Here is a 26,112-nt window from a genome sequence, read left to right as displayed (position 1 = left end):
TTCGCTAATAACGCGTTTTAGTTGATGTGCGGGCATTTAAGAGTGAGGAAGTAGTTTAGAAAAGTAAAACTTATTACTTGAATTAAGTGATAAATACGTGCTATAATTATGCTCAGTGTTAGGTGATGTTAGTGATGTTGAGATCATCGGTTTGCTATTTTATGGATGTTAAAAGGTATCGTATTAATTAATTTTTTTTGTCACAATAAATTAATTTATCTTTTCTTTCCAGCTAAGCTTCGAAGTAAAATCCAAGGGAAACAACATCCATTCGGTGAGTCGTTTTCAATTTTGTTAATTTACCAAAACATATCGGGATAATTCGCGATTTGAACGGTGTAATGTTCTCAGATAAAAACAGTTTGAACGCTACTCATGCTTGAAAAACGGTACTATTCCATAAATATTTGCGTTTTGTGCTTAAAAAATTATACAGCTTTAATTATTATCATTATGAAAACATGAAATAATTTGAAATTGATTGTAAACCACTCCAAATAATACTAGTATAATCCAATTCAAGTTTTTTAAGGGGGGAGTCTCATTTTTTGGATCAAATAAAATGATTTCTTTAGGAATTTTTGGCTGCCAAATTATGTGGTATTTATTTTCAATTTATTCTTTTGCATATGTTTTCATGATATATTTACTTATTTAAAAAGAATTGTTTATAGAAAATAATCTTTACATTGTCCCTCAACCAAGTTGGTGCGTGGATTGTCTAAGGTGCTGGTTGACACAATTTCTATCCTTGAAATGATCTGAAACTCAAAAACTAACTTCTAACGCGGGCTAACTTCGTATAGGTATATTCAATAAGATATCGTCAATTCAGAGTCGAATTTTTGCAACAATTCAAACTGGTGTGAAATAAGCACAAATGTACATTAAGTAAAGGGGTGCTATTTGAGCGATATAATTTTTTCAAATTAATATAATTAAATGGTTGAGTACAGAAGCAAGTCGTAAAAGCTGTGTCGATTCTGATTGATAGATGTATAAGAATACCAAGCTTACTTGGTCATGCAAAAAGCAGATATTGAATGTACTGATGTGTATGATACTGCTACAATTATAGATTTAGTTAAAGAAATGTCACATTTAAAGTCTTTTGTTAAAGGTATCATTGTAATTGCATACACAGGAATTAATCTTTCACTTGCAAAGTTGATAAACAAATTTAAAGGAATTTTTGAATATATTAACAATTTAAGATACAAAGTTTTAAAAAATCTTAGAATTTAAAGTTTTTTCATTGATTATTTTTCGCACAATTTTTTCAATAATCGTTGCAGAATTTAATTAAGCCTTTTTTTTGTGTTGAAACATCAATATTTCTTACATCACATAATCGAATCGACATCGTTCTGACATCGTTAAATTCTCTTGAATTATTAATATGGAAAACAGGTTGTCTTGTATAACAAGACGGAACAAATGTAGAGGGATCATATTAAACTTAGTAGTTGTACTCGCTAATGCATCGAATACGGATTGATATTTACTATGACAACGATGTACCATATAATATTATACATGGAGATATTTTTATTTAAATATCATGTAAACCATAATGTGAGATCGATTGAATAAGCATAACGTTGCCCATCAATCAACATTAATTACGCTTTTATAAAATCCATTTTTGATTTATTCGGTCAATCAACGTTCGGTTAAAATTAACATATCACTTCATCGAGCTTTATAAAGCCTAGTTTTAATTATCCTAGGTTAAAAATAATTTCTTTTTCCCCTTATTTTCTTAATAATTTAAACAACCATGTTCAATAACTTAATAGCACAATAGTATAGCATTACTATAATTATATAAGTTTACTCATATGGAGCTGTTGATGTCGTCTTGAAACTAGTTTCGCGGGTCTATTGACTTCCTCGTTGGGGTCGTTGGTTAAATCTCCTCCGAAATGGAAACGTCGCAGCGTTATTATGTAATTATTATGACCCGGGCGGCTTCCGGCGGGACGAGATCTTTGTCCTAAGTTCGCCCCATTGTTCCGGCGAATGCTTTAGGTAATGGTATACAAGATCTCGCTCTTAGCACGGACCTATTAGAATAGTTTACATAAACATCGAGCCGTTACGGGAGGGCAAATGGAATATTAAAACAAGTTGCCGATGTCCTCTTTGCATGCCTCCTAGACCGCTTGCGATAGTCCCTTCGGCGTAGTTATTCCCAAACTGCATATTTTAGTTAATTCCTAGAATTACGTAGGGAAAACGGACCGTGTACTAAGTGGTAGTTTCCTAGAGTTATTTTAGATTAGATTTTTTTTTCTTCATCAAAGTAAACCGTTTAAACATTAATATATCGTGGTTCATTTCAAATTGTTTGAACATTGGCCAATAGTTTAATTACGTTTCTGAACTGTTTGCCGTATAGCGTACGAATTGTGTTTGCAATGGTGGCGGAAGTAAAGCACTATATTGGAACGCATGTATAGCACGGAAATCATCGAACTTCGAACACACGCGTCAATCCTGATCAATTCAATTTCGCAAAACTTGGTAAAATTAGCGAACCGCGCGTATATTCGCGAGCAAGTTGCCGAGAACGGTGTGGCATTATTTATACGGTTCACAAGCATAAAGACCTGTTAAATTAAAGCGAGAATCCAAAATGGCGGGACCGTAATTGAAATACTTCGAAGTTACGGTTTAACTAGTGCCCAGGAACTTTAGGGATATATTAAAAATGCGCTCTACTCGGCTGCGACAGATTCAGTTTATCAAGAGTGTCCGGAAGTTTTAATTCTGACCGCCGCTACATACTTTCGGGCTATTATTTAGTTCTAGGAAGTTCTGGAGGGGCTGTTAAGCCACTTTAAATAGAGCCTCAGGGACAGACGGTGCACCCTAACGCAATTACCTGTTTTTTAGTTTGAAATTTAGTTACTCTACAAATTTTACAAGTATCAAAAGAAAAATAAACAAGAAATCTCTCAATACAAATTACGATTTAAGATAATCCAATTTAAAAGTTTTCTGGTTAAAATAAAGGTACATTTACCTAATGACATAGTTATGGGTGTTCTAAAGAAGAGCTACTCGAGTAAAATTTACAATTCTAGATTGGATTATCGAAGGCGGCACGCGAGTAACTAGCGGAGGGTAGTAAAACTTAATTAAGCAGTTTATTACGGCGGGAGATAATTTAGTGAAACGTCTGGGAGGACCATTCATCACTTCAGGTGCCATCATTTTTCACAAATTTTCAGCTCGCGAGCGTTCCGACAAATTACCAACGTAAATTAAAAAGCGAACGCCACAGGTTAATGCTGAAAGCTGGATTGTATGGGGGACAGACGTAAATTTCTCTTAAGGTTTCGAAATTATTTACTAAGTGTCACGTGTTGGATTTGTATCGACAGTCTGTTCGAAGAGATTTCGAAACGTCTATTTGGAATGGACTGTATGTAGGACGTATTTTAATTATGCACATGTCGACAATGTAAAATATTAAAACAATTTTAGGGGGATATAGGATAAAGCAATGAAGTAAAATGCATTCAAGCAATCGTTGTAAGCAAATTTTAGAATCCACAGTTGAATTAATTCATTAGTTCTAAACGGGGAATACGACTTTCGCATTAATCCGGAACAGATGCGAAGGAGTCTTAAAACTTTCAGTCCAAGGATCAGGTGGGGGATTTCCCTAGCGCCGTCAGTGGGCGAGCATAAAGCCGCTTTCAGCGGTGCCTAAGTGAATTTTGTCATGTGCAAGTAAAGGGAAAAATTAATGGAAGTTCTTCCGGCCGCCTCCTGCCTGATGGAGGCGGCTCCGAGCAGGATTTATACAAAACCGGGGCGCGAATAAACGCCGTAAATAAAAACTCGCCGTTGCCGCCCGTTTGGAAACTCAAGGGCTTCGCCTCCTTTCAAAGGGCTAGCGTCCAAAGAACTCTTCCACCCGCTTGAGTGCATCTTCGGCTGTAAACAATAAAGTTGAGCCTTGAATAAACTACCGGGTACACCTAAAACGTGAGCAGCTTTAATTATGACGTTGTATTTCATTATAATAATACAAAGGAAATTCAAACAAAAATTTATGTGTTATAGATTATACAGGGGAACAAAAACAATTTTTATCTGTGACATAAGATTATGGAGTCAATTTAAATACATATAATTATGACTACTCTGTACAGGCTGAGTATTACGTTTGAATTGACTCTGGTTCTTATGATAAACCGTTCTATAAAAAATACAGGTTTTTTACAAATATTCCCTCATTAAAGTGTCTTATTCGAAATATAACGTGACAAATACTTATCGTTGCCCACGATTTTAACGAATACCACATTGTTCATAATTTTTGAGTGTCAAAAAATCCCAATTGATTATATTATTTAATTTATTGAGCGTTATTGTTACAAAAGTATGAGTTTTTTAATATGTGGTAAATTTTGTCAAGAAAAGCAACGAAGGAACATAAATGATTTAGTAGAACAAAGTTATAGGGCATGTTTTGGAAAATAACTTGGATAACAAGACAAATTTTAACCCCCACACAAAGTTAGTAAAACTTGCGTGGAATCACTTCGAAAAGGGCTTTCCTTTGGAATACCGGTGACATGGACAGAGCCAAGAAACCACCTTGATGATTGCTACTTTTATGCTGTGATTTGCTAATACAGGTATTTATTTCCTTATTAGACGATTGCTGATGATCTTGAAATGTTAGTCAGTGTACAGGGTGGTTCAAATTCGATGTCCGAATAGGCTAACTCGGAAACTATAAGAGTTAGAAAAAAAGTAGTTTACATGTCATGATCTCGTTTTTCGAGAAACTGTTAATGCCAAAAACCTCATAGCGCTATCGTCTTTTGTTTTTCCCCTAGAGGCCAAAATTGGAAATATCGTAAAACCAGCAAGTGCAATTATCTTCGTTATTATTATAGGTGGAGTATTATAACTAAGACATTATATGGACACTTTTTTACAGAGAATTGGATGACGTAGTCAAAACAATTTTTTCGGTTTTAGATTTTGAGATATCATCACAATTTTCGTTTTTTTAAATGGAAACAACCACTGATTATTCGTTTATTAAATTCGTTATTTTTTTCTGATTACAAAAATATAGGGTTCGACCGGTCTATTTCTTATTGTTTTAGAATAAAGCCAAAAATAAACTTTTTTTTTAAATTTCCATCTAGTGTCATCGACGAAATTAAATTTACAGTTTCCTGTAAATTATGGTACTATAACTAAAAATTAAAAAAACAAATTTCTGATGTTTGAAACAAATAAATTTGTTGAACTATTTAATTTATATATGTTTTACACAAAAGTTGGAATAGATTGCATTATTTTACATTTTTTATTAATATTTAATATTATTATTAAATGACTTAATAAATTATTGATAGATGGCGCTCATATATTTTTCTTTTGAATTCAAATAAACATAGCAACATTTGTTTGTATTCAAAAAGTGTCACTTTAAAAATCCTGTTTTAAAGATGAATTACGAAAACTTTGAAAAGTTTGACATGTTAGAATGTTACATATTACAAAATAAAAGTAGTGAATTGGCTGCAGAGTTGTATTTTAATAGATACCCGGAAAGAAGGCAGACAAATGCGAAAATATTTAGTCGTTTAGAAAAAAATTTAAAAACATTCGGTTCTTTTAAAAAGCCTAGGCCAAAATCGTATTATAAAGAAAATGAAGACGAAGAAATAAATGTTTTAGCGGCAGTTACAGCAAATTCGTCGATATCAAGCCGCGAAATGGAGAATGATCTTGGTATTTCCAGAAATCGCTGTCTTCGTGTTTTACATAAACACAAGTATAAGCCATACGTTCCTCGAATCATGCATCATTTACGAGATGGTGATACCCAAAGAAGGCTTGAATTTTGCCGTTGGTACGTAGATCAGGTTAATGAAAACCCAGTTTTCAGTAGAGCAATTATCTGGACCGATGAAGCACACATTAGCAGTGCGGGGATATTTAACAGAAATAACCAACATATATGGTCGAACGTTAATCCCCAAAATACCATTGAAAGGCGTACTCAAGGTCGCTTTGGTTTTAACGTATGGGTAGCATTGCTAAATAATGAAGTTTTGGCATATCAAATATACCAAGAAAATTTAAATGCGGAACGGTATTTAAACATATTAACAAACCACATTGAAAGATATGTTGATGGTTTACCTTTACGTGATGCGGAAAAACTATATTTTCAACATGATGGCGCTCCTGCGCATACTGCTAGGCGTATAACTGATTTTTTAAATATTAATTTTGAAGACAACTGGATTGGTTCCAGCGGAAACCATCGGTGGCCACCAAGATCACCGGATTTGACGCCACTGGATTTTTTTTCTCTGGGGCTACATCAAAAACCAGTTATATTTAATGGATAATGGAAATATAAGAGAATTAAAGATAAATTTTGAGCATTGTCTCAATTCTATTCCAAATATAAGTATATTTAACGCAATAAACAGTGTTAGAAAGCGTTGTGAAATTTGCATCGCAAAAAGAGGAGGTCAATTTGAGCATTTTTTGTAGCATTGTTTTAATAATGTTTGGAAAATAAAATTATTAGTATTTGTTGTTAAATTACTATTTTTTTGCGTTAATAAAATATTTATAAATACTATTTGATCTAACAAAAACAAATAATATATTAAATAATGTCAATCTTATAGATGTGAAAATTTTTAAAAGTTATTCATAAAGTATTAAGAAATGTAGGTATGTAGTAAACCTACAATTTCTAAAATCAGCCACTTAATAATTTATCAAGTTGCTAATAAAATAGTGTGAAGCAATGCAAGTCATTAAATATTTCCGTATTAACAGTTGGTGTAATAAACAATTATTTGTTTTTAAATACTAGAAGTTATCTTCTTATTTAATTGTTAACTTTTTAGATTTTACCTACCGCCCCGTAATTTACAGGAAACTGTAAATTTAATTTCGCCGATGATACTAGATGGAAATTTTATAAAAAATGTTTATTTTTGGCTTTATTCTAAAACAATAAGAAATAGACCGGTCGAACCCTATATTTTTGTAATCAGAAAAAAATAACGAATTTAATAAGCGAATAATCAGTGGTTGTTTCCATTTAAAAAAAAGAAAATTGTGATAATATCTCAAAATCTAAAACCGAAAAAATTTTTTTGACTACGTCATCCAATTCTCTATAAAAAAGTGTCCATATAATGTCTTAGTTATAATACTCCACCTATAATAATAACGAAGATAATTGCACTTGCTGGTTTTACGATATTTTCCATTTTGGCCTCTAGGGGAAAAACAAAAGACGATAGCGCTATGAGGTTTTCGGCATTAGCAGTTTCTCGAAAAACGAGATCATGACATGTAAGCTACTTTTTGTCTAACTCTTATAGTTTCCGAGTTAGCCTATTCGGACATCGAATTTGAACCACCCTGTACACTTTCAAGGTTTATTTCGGGGCGAGCTAAACGACATGATTCGAGATTTAAATTTATCTAAGAAATCAGCTGAGCTTCTTGCGACAAGATTAAAAGAAAAACATTACCCTCAGCCTGGCGTATCACTAGCATGTTATCGAACTAGAGAGCGCGACATTCTTCCATATCTTAAGAACCAAAAAGAGTATATCAACTAAAAAATTAGCAACTTTTCATAGATAGCTCAAAAAAAAGTTTGGAATGTGTGTTACTGCACAACGGAAATAAATTAGCTTCAATTTCGATAGCTCATTCAACAACTGTTAAGGAAGAATATTAAACTTGTTTTAGAAAAACTTCATTTCATCATCATCAGTGGTCAGTGCGTGTAGATTTAAAAATGTTTTCTTTAACTGTGGGACAGTCGTACGTAAAGTGAACATTAGAGCAGCAATGACTAGCCACATAGAATGAACATGACTGCAGGAAACGCTAAGATCGTTTATGAACAGTTGATCAGTCAAGAAAAAAACATTCTTCCGCCACTACATATAAAACTTGGGTTAATAAAACAGTTTGTTAAAGCTTTAGATAGGAATGGCGATTGCTTCAAATATATTTGTCATTTATTTCCTGGTTTCAGTATAGAAAAGTTAAAAGGAGGAATTTTTCATGGGCCACAAATCCGTACTCTTATAAATAACGATGACTTCTCACATGGCTTACGTTGAATTGGAAGGATGGACAAGGTTTGTATCAGTTGTCAACAATTTTTTGGGGAAGCATAAAGGTAAAGAATATTTCGAAGTAGTAGACAAAATGCTCCAAAATTACCAAAAATTAGGAGATAATGTGAGTATCAAATTGCATTATTTGCGGTGATTATCACTTTGTTTATTTGAAATCATTTGATAATAATAAAATAAACGTTTTAAAAATATTCTCCTCTTTTTAAAATTTTGTTTCCAGTATATTTCGGGCGCTCTTTGTTCGGGAGTGACTAAGAATTACTTTTTGTATAACTCTCCGGTTTACTTACGATAAAATTTACCTGAAGTGAGTCAATTGTTCGCTGTATTTTGTATAAGGCAGTCGAATATAGTTTTTGGCAAGAGCTAAAAGTAGTTTCCATATTTATCACTTTCAAAAACGTTTGGAATTTTTTCAAAATGATTTTTATTCCATGTCAAAAATGAAGCTCATTATTTTATAACATTAAAACAAAGACTTAATACAAAGGAATATAAAAGAGACATATATACTAATTGGTTATCTTCTAATTGTGTTAGCATTGTCTTCTATTGCTGCGGCGTGGTGGCAGGTGTTAACTATATAATATGAATTGACTAATAAACCCGATGCCGCAGAATCAGTGTTGCCCTGTGAATTATCTACCATACATATGATTGAGGCATTAGTTTATAACACAACTGAATTGTCTTCAAACTACAACACAACCGTATTAAACTTACTCAATACATGTAGTAAGATATATAGGAGCTATTCATGTCGTGTGAACTATTCCAATCAATTTTGGTAACTCCTCGATATCAATCGCCTGAGGGGTGCCGTTATTGGCCTTATAATCATGCCCGTTGCGTGATTATACAGTTTCTGGTTCCAATTCCTGGCGAACGTTCCGGAATTATGAATCTAGACGCGTTTCCGTCGCGGATATTGCCCCAGGAGTCGTAATTGAAAGTAAATTATGTCGGCGGCGCCGCCTCAAACACCCGTCCCAAATGGAATCCTTTTTCCATGTTTTGGACCCGTTATCTCTGCAAAATATGCATTACCGCCGGCTTCGGGCCGGAACTACTGTCGAAAAGGGAGGCGATGCCGACAACGTCGAGGCAAACTCCCTTCTTCGCTTCGCTAACTGCCGTAATTTTAAATCGTCTGAACCTCGAATTCCACCTCTTTGTTTAACCTTCAAGTAGTATTTTACACTTTAGCTTTTTTTTTCGTAAATATCACGCTTTATTCATATAAATTTAATAACTATTTTTCGTTAACACTAAAAGAAGTTCAATTATTTTATAAATTAGATAAACGAATGATAATAATAATCGAATACATGAAAAGGGCTTTAGCTAATGATTTCATAATATTTGCTTAGGGTAGAAATAATCTACTTCTGATATGGTACAAAAGCGAGCCAACGTTACGACTGTTGTTAGCATAAAGGCAAACGATATCCCGCGGCCCGCGACGTGTTATAATGAAAATTTTCTCGCGTATCTCTCAAAACGAGGTCCGCGGTAAATGGGGAAACGTGCGTACGGTTGTAATAAAGGGTCGACGAGGAGATAAATAAACAGATAAGCGAGGGTAGCCGTAACCCTCATTGGCAAAAAAGGGATCTAAACTCAACAAGTGCTCGACGGACGGCGAAACGTTATGTCGCCGAGTCGTGACCCGACTTGACAATGCACGTTTATGAATCGGGAATTGGAAATATCTAAGGAAAATCCTGACCTACAGACTTCAAACCTTCATATCTTAAAAAATTGATTAAAGTAGATTTTTTCATGATACAATTCATAAAATGATGACTACAATAGACGAGTATCAATTGCAAGCACACCCTAAAGCTGTCCAAAAGGACGTAGAGGATCATAACCCGAGATATGGCGCTATTCTTGCACGGGCACAGTTGATAAATGAACTGTATCGAGTGAGTTCTACCTGTCCCGGGAAAATTCGAGCTATTCAATTTTATCATTCCATAAAAACTCACTCACTATGATTGTGTGAGTTCATCTGAGAACCGTCGAACCCATGGCATTTTAGGCGACTCGAGATCGTATGACGGTTGAATGGCACGTCATCTCGTTGATATGGTTATGGCAGTAAAATAAGAGATAAAATATAAATATTTGAGCAATAATTACGTAAGTGTACGAATGTAACTGACACGTTTGCGGTTGTAATAGAATTGAAAATTTTTGGTGGATGCGCCGGGCATAATCTGATTAAGAAAATAGAAGAGAATGTTATGGTAAAAAGTAGAATTAAATTTGGGAAAAGTTTGCTTTAGAGGGGTTCCTTTTTTACTCGTGAGATATTCGGACATTATTTTAGGGAAATGTACCCTCATGTATCTTCGCACACGTATTTCTGAGGTATGCCGTGTCCCGAGCTAGTCGGCATAAATTTTCGCAACACACCCAGAAAGTTTTAAATGACATTACAACCGGAGTCGGCGCAAGTCCGGAATGCCGCCCGTTTGTTTCCGCCTCATTAATATTTAAACTTTAAAACAAAACTTTTATTTTTGCAATGTTGGACCACCGCCGACAAGGAGAAATCGGGGTCGTAGCTCATCAATACGTCTCCCGGACGTTTGTACTTCAAATAAGTATCGAAGGGGCAAATAGAATCGACCGAGGCCCGTCCAAGCTACGCTAACTTCGTATTTGTTTGTTTTCCTGAATTCGAAATGTTGTTGATTTGATTGGGAGGAGTTTGGGAAGATCCAATACATGTATAAAGCTTTCGCTCGGAAATTTACATCCGCATATTTGTTGGGAAAATACGGTGATAATTTTACGATGGTATATTTTTTAGATAACCTATTCATAAAAATGTTCTTTGCTTCTCGTCTTTTTTTGTATGAAATTGATTTATAGCGTGCTTAAACCAATCAAAAAGTAAAAATCGATCTCGTAACTAGATGGGATCCGAATGTGGTTACGAACTATATAAAACACGTATAAAAATCGTTCTTTTTTATTCCTCGGTAAAATCAAAGCGACCGTAATGGTGCTCGTTCGATTACACAGAGAGACAGAACCATCAAATACTCAGAAACGAAATAGACCGCGATGAAGAATAATATCTATTCACGAGATCAAATACAGGGTTGCGAGTTTCATCGGAATACCGCAAATATTGGAGTGGTATCCGTTCTGCTTTTCGTATCGGGTACTTGGAAAAACTATTTGACAATCGCCGGAGTACAAATTGTGTTGAGAATTTACGGTGACGTGAGCTTTGTACGGGTGGGTGCCAATCGCGCAGATGCGTTTCAAAGACTCAAAAGCTTCCCGGTACCGTTGTAAACAATGCGACTTCCATTGAGCTTTCGATGACATTGTGTTGTTGAGGGACAATAATTTTTCATTTCAAATAGGTACCACGGGAATAAACTCCATAGGATTTTATCTGCAGGGATGCAATAAAAAAATCCCCTAAAAAGTAATTTTTTTTTGGTATTTATAAACAACAGGTTAATGAAGGGAGTTTTAAATTTAAAATTGAGCTAAAATTTTTACGAAAAGAATTCTAACAGTTTTTTTGTAACTGAATTAAAATGCAGTTGAAGAAACAACTGAAACAGTACTGAAATACTGTTGAAAATAATGATTTTGCTCGGCGGTCACGACGGTGTTTTTTGAACTCTTATATTTTTCTTTTACGATTGTTTTTGATGGCTAATAAAGCTTCTTTTCATACTACTAGGTAATAAAAGGTAGTTTTATAGCAAACATGTCCTTTTGTGGAACTACTTAAAAAAAGTGTTTTTAAATTATTGGGTAAAACGATGTTTATTGTCCCTTATTATAATATCCACCAATAAACAATTTGTTAAAAAATCATCAAAATTTAACTGTTTGTGACGGAAGGAATCCACACAATATTGAGATAAAGAAAGAATGGGTAATTATTTCTTTAGCAGCAAGGATTGTAAATTATGTTAAATCTAGGTCTCGATTCAGTTAGAGGAAAGTTGACATCAACGTATCACAAAAAACTCCAAACACTTTTTTTTTTTAATCTGGATTTAAAAAAGAAAAGCTAGTTATGCTACAAAAGCACACCCACAACCGAAACACTGGTTGTTTATACTCGTATAAGAAACGAAGTATACTCCAGAATAAAAGTTATAAAGAGAGAATCTTGGAATAAATTTACTAGCGATGTGGACTGTGAGCTGTGAGTATGGAGTTCAAAGAAAGATTTGGAAGATTGGGATAAATAATCAACTATTCTCTATCGAAGAGGCAATATACGTTAGATATAAATAATAATATCCAGATAGAAGAAGTCAAAGAAACACTGAAATCCAACAGAACACTTTTACTTTATCCACAGAAATGCCGTTTTTGAGAGCCGTGCTCCAGAGTACTAAAAACAAATGTTTTTTGATGGGTTGTGTTTCAGGGTTGAAAGGGTAAAAAAGTACAAGAACGGTCAGTTTCTGATTATATAGCGGCGTGTAGAGTACGTCATCTATATTTACTAGCACAGTAGTTGTGCTATGATACTTATGGAATCATGACTGATAGTGATCGAAAACTCTTGCTCATAAATGACGTGTTTAAACGCACTTAAAAGTGCTGGCAATACGGACAATGGTATAAAATTGACGAAACGATTTCAACGTGATGAATCAATTATTCTTATTATCCAAATCAAATATTGTTTGCGCCTTGAATACAATTACTTTTCATTATCTGCATTAAATCTATAAATTTAGAATTATTGTTATTATTGCACTAATTACTAGAGAAGAAGGAAGATAAAGAGAGAACATATAGGGCAGAACATTGGAAGGAGTTTAGTAAAAAATGGAAAATGACCAATGGAAAACCCAATAATAAATCTGGAAAATGTTCAGAGCAGCAAAAATTGAATTAGCCACATTGAAGGTCTGTGCACAGAAAGAAAAGGTGATGGAACCTCCGTCGAAGGAAAGACTCGTGAGAGCAGATGCTAAGGAAATGAAGCAATTCGCAAGAAGTGTAGCTGTAGAAGAAATGATAAAAAAACGGGAAGTCACAAGGTCAATATCCCCAATGAGCTTCTGAAGTAGACTCATGACGCTGTGAAATGATATTCTGGAAGATGTGCAAACACCAAAGAGTTGGATAAACTGTATCACTATTCCTTTTTTAAAGAAGGAACATCCTCGGACCCACACAGTAAAAAATAATTACATGGTCCAGTACTGGTAATTTATTGCCATGGATATTCATGTAAGAAATTACACGTATGTAATAGCAAAATAAATACATATCTAAACAAGCGCATTTTCCATTTCTATGTTTGTACTTTTCCTTTGTGATGTTTTATGTCCAAATTATGAAAGCCAATAGTTTTTCCACCATTGTTACAATGTTTTATAGTACGAAAGCATTAAAAAATAGTGGAAAAAGTGTAAACTTTTACAATTTTAACAGACGGCAAACTTGGAACACAAAAACCTTGTGTACAACCTGTATACTAGTACCTGGGAAGTACACCCACACATAATATAAACATTCAAACAACTTAATATAGAAAATATCACCATAACTAAAGCAAAGATACTTGGAGCAGAAGAAATACCTTTGAATGGGAGTGTGACATAGAATCATCCCACTGCTCTTCAACATCTTAATGGAGACGGGATCATAGAACAAGTGCGTAAAGTAAAACACGAATACAAAATGGGAAGAAACGTACTAAAAATCTATATTGAATGCAGACACATAGGATGGACTATAATAGCTACTGTTATAAATGTTACCAACACAAAAACTGTTATAATAGCAAGGGAACCACGTAGATGTAAACCGAAAGTTAACGGCAATATGATAGAGCAAGTGACAAACTACGCTTATTTGAGCGTAAGCTATTGTGTTATGAAAAACTCAAGAACAATGTGAGAAAACAGATCAATTAGTCAGCCAAAATAGGGGGAGCACTAAGAGCGACCGTCTGAAGAAACAAGTGATTATTTACCGAGACCAAAGTAATAATTTTGAGTTCAATTCCTGAAAACACTATGGGATCAACGAAGGAGCAAGGAAATTCTGGAGGAATGCGAGAGATGGCAAGATGGAACTAACACGTTCCACGAATGCAAAGGAATAGGAATTAAGTATTTCCAGAGATTGCAGAGTAACATCTAAAAGGCTGTCGCATAGTATGATCTCTAAAAAGATACAAAGGTGGTTGTGTGCATCACAAGATGTGCTGGCAAAGCAGAGATGGTGGAACAAGCCTTCGCAAAAAGATGTATTATTACTGCAACACTTTGATTTCTGGATCACAAATTTCTGCATCATGATCGCTCACAATGTTGTTTAATTTGGCCAAACCGAAATGTGACCGAATTATGAATTGAGCTCTATGTGCGTATTCATTATAGGTATGTACAGTTATGAGTGTTGACCTTGATAGATCTATAAGCAGTACTACGAAACTTTGGATATGGGTGTACAACACTTTTTTTATTGATTTGGTGCCTTGCCAAAATGTTCAGTTTCTTTAGATTTTATGTTAGCTCAGTTATATCGCTTCGTTTGATAACAACTTGATAAAAATTATTGAAGTAATGCTTATCCATGTGTCTTTTCGTATACAGGTGTCTCACGTAACTGGTTCGTTAAAACTTTTTCAAGTTCCACATTCGTAGAGATTTGAAATTTTGGTAGCATGTGTTGTTCATTCGGAACTTTCGATCTAAAATATTTTCAAGATGGCCACCACTTTTGGTCTACTGGAAGTTGACTATAACTTCGTTATTTTAAATGGAATAGTATAGTTTTTATTGCACCTTTTAATTATACGTAAAAAAAGGTTGACTTTTATAAAAGTTATTGGTACCAAGCGTTTTTTGTTTACGAGTTATTTTCGTTTTAAGCTTTTTTTGGCTAATTTCATCATGTTCTTTAAAATCCCATTTCTCAGCCGACCTTTATTCAAAAAATCTCTGAATCGGCTCTCACCTGGCATCTTCAGTGTGTTTTGATATCTAACTGAATTAGTTCCGAGTTATATCCAGTCAATATTTCAATGTTATCAAATACTTAACACATATACACACAAAATAGCTTTGTGACTTTTCATATAATCAAGATTTTATAGCATACGCAAACGCAGTATTCTTTCCAATGGTGTGCAATAGAAGTCAATGACACGTTTTCACCAGGATTATTTCCCCAAAAAGTAATATAACAGCGGTTCTCCCGCGGCACTTCTACTTTTTCAGGAACAGTAATTTTTTTAAATATCTGAATAGTTCAAAAATAAATACTAAATTAGGCTTAATTTGTTTAGTTTTAGTTTCAAAATTAGAGTAATGATTGTTTGAATGACTATTTAGTATTTTGCCACACTTTTAATCTATAATTCGCTAAAAGATCTAACTGATGGCGACGATGTGACAGACGTTTAAACATCGTTCTTTAATTTACTATTTGGAAGGGAAAAAGATGACTGTTTATTACCCCCCAAATATTTCCTACTTATAAATCGATGTTGTGGTGGGAAGGTTAAATTAGATAAATATTTAGTTGATTTATTCGTTTTTAATGTCACTAACATATATATATATATATATATATATATATATATATATATATATATATATATTCAACACCTTCTACAAAATAAACAGTGTAATTTTATTTTATAGTAATTATAATTCCTACTTGACGTAGCTAAATTTATAATGGAGCTACGTAATGGTGGCTTAATATATAACAGGAAATTATAGAAAGGCATTTCTATTTAGGAGTTTTGATTTGGTGCGTAAAAAGAAATATTACGATACAGCACAAAGCGAGTTCTATAGAAGGTGCTCTCTATAGAAAACAATTTCTTCCTTTACCAACAAAAATACTAGCAACTACAACGTCAGCAAGGACAAACTGGGAAAAGTGTATATCACGACCTCTGATGATATATTTATTGTAACATTCTTTACGTGACGAAATCAAATTTTCCGAATCTACAATTGTCCATAACTTTAGATAAAAAGATCTAACCGCAACTATAAAAAAACGTAGCAATAAAAATCGTGTTGAACAGTATAATCAATATTATCATTATTCTTGATATCAATTGTAAAAGTAAATTATCCTCACTTGATTACTTCATTGCGTGTACAATTTTCCGTTAGCTCATATCAGTTTAATGTATGAAAACTATGGAAGTAGCGGTGATTTTTCACAAAACTTTTTTAACTACTTCGTGGAAATAACGATGGTGATAACGTAGATTTTTTACAGATGAAAAAAGTGTTTGTCGAAGTATTCGAAGGGGGATATACCTTCCAAAACTAATCCGACATTATCAAATATGCAATTTTGTGGTATCCGGGTGAGCACATATGAAAGTTTTTTTCGATCAGTTGATCCGAAAACGGTGTGCCCTTTGATTCCACACGCACATCTATTATTAAATGCCGACTAGCGTTCCGGATTACATCATTTTTAAAATCCTGGTACCGTTTTGGGGCGCATCGTCGTGATTTTTAATAAAACGGACGATGGCCGCTTGGTAACAACGACCGAAACCGCGCGCAAACAACGAGCGAAAACCGCGCTTTTAATTTATGCAAAATTAATCACGGGCCTTTTACGGCAATAGATGAGCGGTAATTAAATTTTATACCCGCCCGCCGCGTTTGCAGAAAGAGGCACGGACGTCCTAAAATTAAAGCCAACTGAAATTAACTTGACATTCTATTGTGAGTCAGGCGCGCGAAATTTAATTGCGAACTATAGATGCATGAAAGAAACTATTTTACCCCTGCAGTTCTGACAACTGTTCTCTACTAATGAATCTTGGAATCTTATCTCTTGACAATTATGTCAACGATGAATGAAATTTATGTTTCTTATAAATTTTATAAAGATTTAAACGTAATAATTAATTTTTAATATCACACTCGGCACCTCCGCCAAAATAGATAACATCAAAATTATAATGTTTATTTTTCTAGAGTTAATGTAAAAATCCAAAATCCACTTGTAGATTTATAGATCTGTAACTAACAAGAATGGTCGATTATTTCTTCTTGTTTTCAAAAGTGGTTTAACGAAGGACATCCTGGTTTGGTAAAAGAACTGGGTCGGAAACACTAAGAAATTTCCGTAGCAGGCTGCAAAATTACCTGGGCGGGTGCCGTCCTGTAAAAACTTTGCGAATTCTTAATTGCACCTGAGAAACGCAGCCGAGCTACCGCCTCAGATTAATGGATAGCAATTATGGGGCCTGATTCGGGATGCTGGCGGTCTTAATTGCGTTTGAAAACTTTATAGAAATATCGCGCGGAACTGTGCTCATGGGGTTCTAATTACGGGACCGGTAATTGGTCTCCATTATCAATAAAGTCTGGACTCCGTCCGTAAACACATATCGACCAGGAGAGAGCACCCGACACCGACATCCTCCACGGTTCCAACGAATTAGATCGCATTGTGTGAGCTTGAGCTTCAGGGCGATTCTACAGTCACGCAATAACTAAACATTTATGGTAGAAATGGGGATGCTAATTGACAACTATTCACTTCCGACAACATGCATCATTTTACTCTATTTCGGGATGTTAATTGGTTTTACTAATTTGATATCTACACCCTAAAACATTTTCTTGTACAAGGAACGATCAATTTATTGATCTGAGTTGTACCCGAAATTAATTCGGACGTAGACTTAAGAGTCACGCAATAATTAAGGTTCATTATCTATTCTCGGTGTAGAAAACGGCCGTTCTCAGGAAAGTACGAAGGAATTGGTTCCCACACCGATTACTACAATATTTATCCCCGACGCAGTCCAACCGTTGAACGGGTTCTCTGTTTTCAGACGGAAATAAATTGGACCGTACGTTAAGGGCAAGAACGAAAATAACTCCGACTGCACAGGTAATTTATACGAACGGATAAAGGACAACGGTTGATTAACGATCGTTATTCTAACTGCGGTTGATACGAATCGACCGCGAGCTTAAAATAAGAACAAAGAAGTTAAACCACAAATTGCAGATTACACAAAAGTGTAATCGTAGTTTTCAATTAACTTTTATTTTCCTTTTTCAACAACTTGTCTTTTCAGACTCTTCAACAATTCTAATTAAACTAAAAGAAAATAAAACGGAAAGACAAACGTAATTCGTAACAATATATTTACATAAGGATTTTATGAACAACTCATTTAAATGAATAATAGATTTATTATGGTTTTATAGCGTATTTGTAAAGTTCGTATACCACACTATTAATGGAACTTTGATGACTTTAGAATAAAATATTCCTGGTAAATATTACTTTTTAATGTCAAAATACCATGCCATGTCTACTAAGGGAACAATTTCTGAATTTTCTTCGTTAATGAAATGATGAAATACGTTGTATTTCCTATTTTTAAATAAGATTCGAATGTATTCACGTAAAAGCCGTTAAATACTAATTGTATTTTCCGGTTTCCATTAACATACAATGCATTTATGTGATTGGTTTCTCTTGTATCGGTGAGTAATGTTTTATATACATAAATTTAGTTGAACATCATATATGTAGTGTAGATTATTTCCAATATCTAATTTATTATTTATTAATAATAGGAGTGGTTTAAAAAGCTTTCCCCAACTTAATTGCAACGAAAATTTGCGTCACGTTGTTTCGTTGATACAAGTTTTGAGGAGTTAGAACACTTATATTGTTTATTCGTTCTTCATACAGAGAATTTATGATAGTGTTAACCTTCTATTGCACCATATTGGTAGGATTATAAATGTAAATTTATGCCGCTGGTTTTAGTTTGAATTAATTTCCTTTTTATGTGGTTGTACATACATATTGTAGTTTATTATAAACAGTTATGTATCTAGATATTGTAGATGTTATTTAGCCGGTGAGTGTTAAATTTGGCAGATTGATTGTCACATTCTGACCTCAGCTATTAACATAGTGTTTTGCCATTTCGATGTCATAATCGAGTGAAACTCGAAATCGTTATAATTCAACAATGCAATTAATTCTAAATTTTCCATTGAATACTGCAGAAAATGTGATTAATAATTTGTCTCTTCTTAATTACTCGGATTTGGACTTCTCCGTCACCTACGAAGAGCCTCAACAGAGTACGTACTGGACATTGTGTCTGTGAAGATTTGCCATCGTTTCAGTGTGACTGCGGAGCTTTAAAACAATCTATCAAACACATTGTGCTCTATTACATCTTATCTTAACGCTGCGACTTCTTTGATGATAAACCCGCAGATCTTGCTAAGATCTTGCGCTAAGATATATGTATCTTAGATTTTGGTTATAGATTTTGAAGTATATTCGCTGTTTGTAACTTTTACCCACTAATGTCTTATGTATGCTATACGCTAAATAAATTAATAAATACTCGACACCTTTTCATAATTAAGATTTTATCCGTAAGATTAACATTTTGGTTATGTAATTTGGCGTAACAAAAATGTTTTAATACTTTATTATGGATTTTGAAGACATTTTCTTCTAAGCTGTCAAAGTTAGAAGATTTCGCTAGACTTTTTATGTCTGTCAGAAATTGCTCAAAGTTTTCCATGCCATTCGTTATTGCAGCGTGTTATGTTTACTGGAGCAAGTTTTCATATCATCATCACGGAGCCCTAGATGTTTAAATTTTAACTGTGTGTTTTCTCCAGCACATTGCGAAGTTTAGGTCGCATATTCCACATGTTATTCATTCTTCCCCGCTGTCTTCATAAACGTAAAACTTTCATAAAATTGTTCAACATTCTTATATACTATATTTCTACCAAACTTGAAGTCAGCTTGAAACTATTTTTAATGGTTATTCAGTCAATTTTCTTTCCTATTTTTCTTCTTTCTTCTGGTGTAGTTTCATTTAACATTTTAATCCGAATATCTACCTACGATTCTTTTATAACATTTTTTTTTTATAAACACCATGTGATAAATGATATATACGCCATGATCTGCAATTACTTTTTCAGCATTTTTCAGCATCTGTTAATAATAGATATTGTATTATCTTGTTTCACTGCTTAATCAATAAGTCGATTTTCTTGCTAAACCAGGATTACAGGATGAAGATTTAATTTAGATATCAGAACTTTTCCACTAATCAACATGAAAGAGAAGCAAAGAAAATTGGATTACACAGAAAATAACACAATACACTATTATATATCTAACTGTTTAATTTTGGCAATTTCACTGTCAGATTAACACATTTTAATAATAATAATAAACAAAACTTTATTGCCATAAAAGAACAAAGGAAAATTGTACATTATTATAATTATCCTATATTAGCGGCGGTAGTGTAACAAAAAAAAAAGCAAAGACGATTATAACAATGACAGTGGAAAACAAATCATAAATTCAATTCTGACAAACGGAACGATTTATCGCCAAAGACGATATCTTCCAATCGACCCAGTCTAAACTATATTACAATGATACCACCAGATATACAGAATAGTAAGTAATTAACGCACACATAATTAGCCAAAAGCGAAAAAGAAAAAAAACACAACAAAACACAATTTTACACAATTGAACTAAGTTTAAATGAAATATAAGGGCAGTTCACACGTTAATACATAAATAATCACGCGAAAAATTAAATTACAACCGGAATACGAATGTCATGCAACGAAAGTAGGAAAAGAAAATAAAATCGTGGGGGATTTAAGTAAGCCTAAATGCAACTAAAGTGGATTTAAACGTCATAAATGTATTACGCTAAAAGTTTACCGATATGATTTAATAATACCTAAAAACAATATTTACAGTTAAAGTGCGGATTTCAGATACGTTACCATAAAAATAACGAATTTAAAAGAGGAGTAAAGTATCCAAACTGTTACTAAGCTAACTTGTTACGCACCTTTGTTATTTAAAATAATATTTTCTAAACGTATAAATATTAGCCGAACTGAATGATTAACGAAGTGTAGTGTATTTTATCCAAAAAGTCATCTACCTTTAATAATCCAGCACATTCTACAGATTCCACAAATTCACAAAGGTGCTGTGTTCAAGATGCCAAATTAGAGAGAGATATACAAAGCAGTATAAAAATCATCTTCAAATAATTTTAGGAAAGTTTTCAAAATAATATAGATAAGAGTCAATTTCTGCCTTTTATACTTGGAGTAACCGATAAGGTTTTTAGTTAAATACTTATCTTAATTACATTTTTTCTTAGTAAGTAAATGCGGAAATTTAGAAGGATATACAGTTCACTTGCGATCGTGTGAATATTCGGTAATGGCAACCTCGGTGAGTAAATTATTTACATTGAACGCCGTACAGTGTGAACAGCTTGGACCTCCAATGGTGTGAACTAGTGCATTATGCGTTTCTGTGAGGGTTTTTATTTATTTACCGTTCAGGGAAGTCCCTTATTTTGGAGCTTGAAGCACATTCTACATATCATGTGTATAAAGATAGTTGTGAATGTTCCTCCGATGTAAATACGTTGTGCTGTGAATGCTCTATAATATGCTCTAATGCAGATTACTCAAAAATGTAATTATCGTTTTGTCATATTCAATATCGATTAGCTTATCGCAGAAACTCCTTACAACTTTACGTTATACATACCTGTACCTATATGTTGAAGTTTTTGAGATGTAACGGAATTAAGTGCATTCCATACTAACTATTATGACAATTCTAACATTATATCATTCCATTGAAAATAACAACGTGGTGGTATACTTCCGGTAGACTGAATGTGACAACAATCTTGGATATATTTTAGATCGACAGTTCAAGATATTACTCCTACAAATGGAATATTAATGGCGTAAGAGTATAAAACAAAAGTTCTAATTACCACTTGTCTGGAACACGCTGTATTACTTAATTAATTATGATTTTGTACTTTATAAATAAGATACTAAGGTTAATACAGATTATTTATTACCTACACAAGATATCAGCTGTTCTTAAATTTTGAAGTATTAATAAAAAAACTTACTTTAGACCTGTAAATATGCTGCATTTAGTCGTTGTTTTAATTACTTGGTAATAAACCACGAATAAAAATCTATATAAACCATCATTGACTCTGATATGCACGTATAGTCAGATCAGGATAGATTGCTTTTGAAGATCCTTCTTCACTAACAACTCTAGAGGAAAATATCTATGTCGAGACTCAGCACATCGAATTTAATATTTATGTGTTAGTAGAGACATACTCGGCACTATGAAAATATGAAACTATGTAAATTCTTGAATTGGCTATCATGAAGCATTGGAGTATCACTTGATTTGGTGATTTGCCTATAAAGACTTTTTATAGAGCGTATTCGAAGAGGACAGAGTATGGAAAGAGTGCTGCTACACCATGGTAGATACCCTGCAACTAGATACTAATTGTAAGATGCGTATTGAGGAATGCTTTAATCATAGTAAAACTCACAACAATAACGTCCATTGTGATATGTGAAAAGTTAAATGCTTGAAAGGTGGGTATTCACTTTCCCTTCTTTAACACATAATTATATTTCCATCAGTTACATGAAAGCCACATCGACTTTCGACCTAGTACTTTTTAATCGTTTCATTGGTAGGTACTTGGAAGATTATACGATCAATTAGAGGATTTTCACTTAATAGGTTTTTTTAAAACTGCATCAGCACCTGTAAAGCCAGAGCGAATTTGTCGATACGGTGCAAGGCGTTTTCTGAACAAGGCGCGTAAAATAAAACCAGCTTTAATAGTACCAATCTGGCCTTGGGATCCCGGGAGGATTTACCTGTAATTACGAGCTGGATAAAAACATTGCAAAAAGCTTGCAAGTTAAATCGCTCAGACTAACACGAAACCTACAGCCTCATCAACTGTTAAACTTATTTTGCGCTCAATAATTCATAATTAGTCTTATAAAGTGAAGACGATTTAACACACTTGATCGACTTTATCATGGCATATATACTCAATGCTATCAAATCAGTTCTTGCTAGCTTCTTATACAATTATTATTATTCTTCATTAAAAATTGCGACATCTCGTAATGTTAAAAATTGGACACCTTATTTCATTTTAATATTTAGCAACAGTAAAGTCTCTTATTAAATTACTTTTAATATTCAAAATTTGTTTTACAATTTAAAAGTAATTTTATGTAACAAGTTTTGGATTGCTTGGATGTTTTTTCATAGCAATTTTGAATCAAATCGGTCGAGGTCAGCTTTAAAAATAATGAACAAAATAAATTTCATTAGCATCCCTGTTGATCTTCTCGTAAAATAATATCATTAAGAGCAGTTTCTATAGAATATCCATTCTATAACCACGGTGTGCTATAAATTGAGGAATCGTAATTGTTCCATTCCAGAATACACTCTTGTTGCATTATCGGTGTAGCAGTGTTTTCTATTCATTCCTTTCAGATATATCAAGAAATAATCAGAGTGAAGAGATTTCCAAATTCATACATATTTAATTACTATTTAAATTTTTGATGTTTCTTTTTTAAGAAAGAAGCTTTATTTTTGAATACGAAATGAGATGTACTCAATTAGAACAAACATCGTAATGAAATCTGAATTGTCCATCTTTACAAAAGACAACCCTAATTTCAAACAAAGCTAGTAAGTCTTTAATGTAATCCCGAAGTAAACACAGTAAGTCTGGAACAGAACAATTCGTCTAATTGGGACCACAAAGAAATCGCGTTTCGCCCTGAAACTTTCCTAATTACCAGATATGCTTATCCGGCATTAGACAATACCCTAGTTTAGTTTAGACTCCTCATCGTCCACACACACAAACTGCAGCTCGGATTACGTTCTCGCTTATCGTACTGATAATTCGGATTTAATTAATATAAATACTCGTGTATACGCCGTTTGTTTAGGAATTTCCATTAAAATATTTTGCTTTGTTCGGTTTGCAGTACATTGAAAGGGTTTGATATGCGCGATCTCCTCGTAAATTGACGTTTTATTTATAAATAAATAAAATTCATGTTGCAGTGATAATTTATAGAAACAAATTTGGCATTTTTGGAAGATATTCCGTTTCACGTGAAAACATAAATTACCTGAGAGGTATATTTTATGCCGCAATAATAACGCGGATCCTGTTCAACTAGAACGCATACGCTATATTTCACATTTATATTCGCGTACATTGCACACAGATCGAACGCTATGATCGTGTCGTTCCAATAAAGTGAATGATTTGGATATGTTACTATACATACCGGATTCGATTGAATTGTATAGAACTCGACGTCTCGCCGTGCCTTTAGTAATTATTTATATGTCAAATAACGATGAGACGTGGGTAAACGAACCATATTATAAGCAGGGTAGGTTGAATGGATGAATTATTAATTTTGAGTGTTGAGAAATATGCTGGACGTAATGAGGTTATTTAAAATTTATAGTTTGGTTAGATGGGTTTCGTTAGGGCAATAAAATAGAGAATTAAAAAATTGATTATGAAAAATGCGATAAGATCGAGAATATTAATTGTTATCAAAGCGACTTTTCGTTTAAATTAACACTTATCTAGCTGTAAATTAAAGGAACCATGTTTTATTAATGAAGTCTCCATACCATTAGAGAACGCAGGCTCCTCATTTCCTGAGCTGAAAAGCTCGCCAGGGTAGGAAGAAGAGCCCTCGAGATCGAGCAGAGAGCTTATCTCATTACATTTTTAAATTTACGGTCAGAAAGCTTTTTAGAGCCGGAATTTATTAGTTCCTCATGGATTAGCGAAAGCGACCGATCTAATTCTTACCTTCGATCCGAACCGGGTCTTGTCTTTGGGACGTGAACAATTTTCAAAAGAACACTCTTCAAAGTCAATAATTAAAAACCGAATTATTTAAATAAATAAATTTATCGAAGGCAACACTTCGCCAACGAAGGTGGTTTTTTAACGGAGCTTTCGACGGGAGCTTTTCCTCGGAGCTTAAACGCGCGCGATACCAACGAGCGGTCGTCGGTAACTGAGCGCCGTCTCTTCTACACATCGATTTTAAACAGGCGGTCGTGGAAAACTTGCGTCGCGACGCCGAGTTTCGCGCCGCGACGCCTAAATCGTTGGACCGTGACGCCTACTTGGATGCACGCTGTTGCGCTTTTGCCTTTATGAAGTTTCAGATTACTTTTGAAATGGTTTTCATTTTATAATTATAAGTTTTAGAAATTCTTAAAAATTAAAAAAAAGTGATGGACACGGAATTAATTTCTAAAGTAGGAAGATGGCTTTTTCAAATTCCCAACAATAAGAAATCCCATTTAGAAGTACAACAAAGACTTCTTAACTATATCTAGAATTTTTAACTAACTAACATATAATGCTAGTGATCTCGACTTCTTGAATATCTTGTAGTAGTTAAATATTCATCTTAAGTGTTCTCAGAAATTCTACACCAACATAAAATAGTTTCCCCATCGTTGCGTGTCTTCTTGGAAGCGAACTCATATGAGTTGTAGTAATAGTACATTGAGCAACTACAAAGTTGAAAGTGTTCGTGGTACTGTAAATATAATGAAGCTACAATATAACAGGAGCCAATAACTATTTTTAATTAAAAACTATTGGTGAGAAATTTAAGTTGTTAAATAAAAAGAAAAATTGTGTGAGAAGATAGGGAGATGGTCCCTAAGGATTGAAACAGGGAACTTGGAATTATGGATAAGTGGAAATCGACGGTTGGGAAGTGAGAAACTTGTCGGGCAAGAGTTTAAAATTTGTTGTAGAAACTTCGACCGGCAATAACTTAGCCGTATCGTTCGGTCGAAGTGAATTAGTGGCCAAGTTCGCGTTTGCCTAATGCCACTCTCCGACGATGTCAGACGTTGAAATTATTTCGGCGAAACCAAAGCTCAAAGCTCCCGCCGCTAACTAAAAGCTCATTTACCGCGCCGTCGGGCGCCCATCTTAAGCCGATTTTAGAATTTGCGCAATTGGATAAAACTGCGCTCT

General features: G+C 33.9%; 1 protein-coding gene across 4 annotated transcripts in view; it reads right to left on the bottom strand.

Annotated features, from left to right (window-relative positions):
* LOC111415884 (discoidin domain-containing receptor 2-like) overlaps nt 1-26,112 on the bottom strand; it is a 177,954-nt gene that overhangs the window by 126,598 nt on the left and 25,244 nt on the right. For 2 of the 4 annotated variants that reach the window (XM_071199827.1, XM_071199835.1), the window contains exon 1: nt 24,919-25,108. The exons of the other annotated variants lie outside the window; for them this stretch is intronic. The gene's annotated coding sequence lies outside the window, so the exon portion shown is untranslated. Of the gene's footprint in view, nt 1-24,918; nt 25,109-26,112 lie in introns of those variants that run through there. 4 annotated transcript variants of the gene reach the window in all.

The sequence above is a fragment of the Onthophagus taurus genome, chromosome 1 (assembly GCF_036711975.1).
Source record: "Onthophagus taurus isolate NC chromosome 1, IU_Otau_3.0, whole genome shotgun sequence".
NCBI classification, from domain to species: Eukaryota; Metazoa; Arthropoda; class Insecta; order Coleoptera; family Scarabaeidae; genus Onthophagus; species Onthophagus taurus.
Note: the sequence above shows the minus strand (reverse complement) of the source record. Positions and strands in the feature narration are given on the sequence as shown.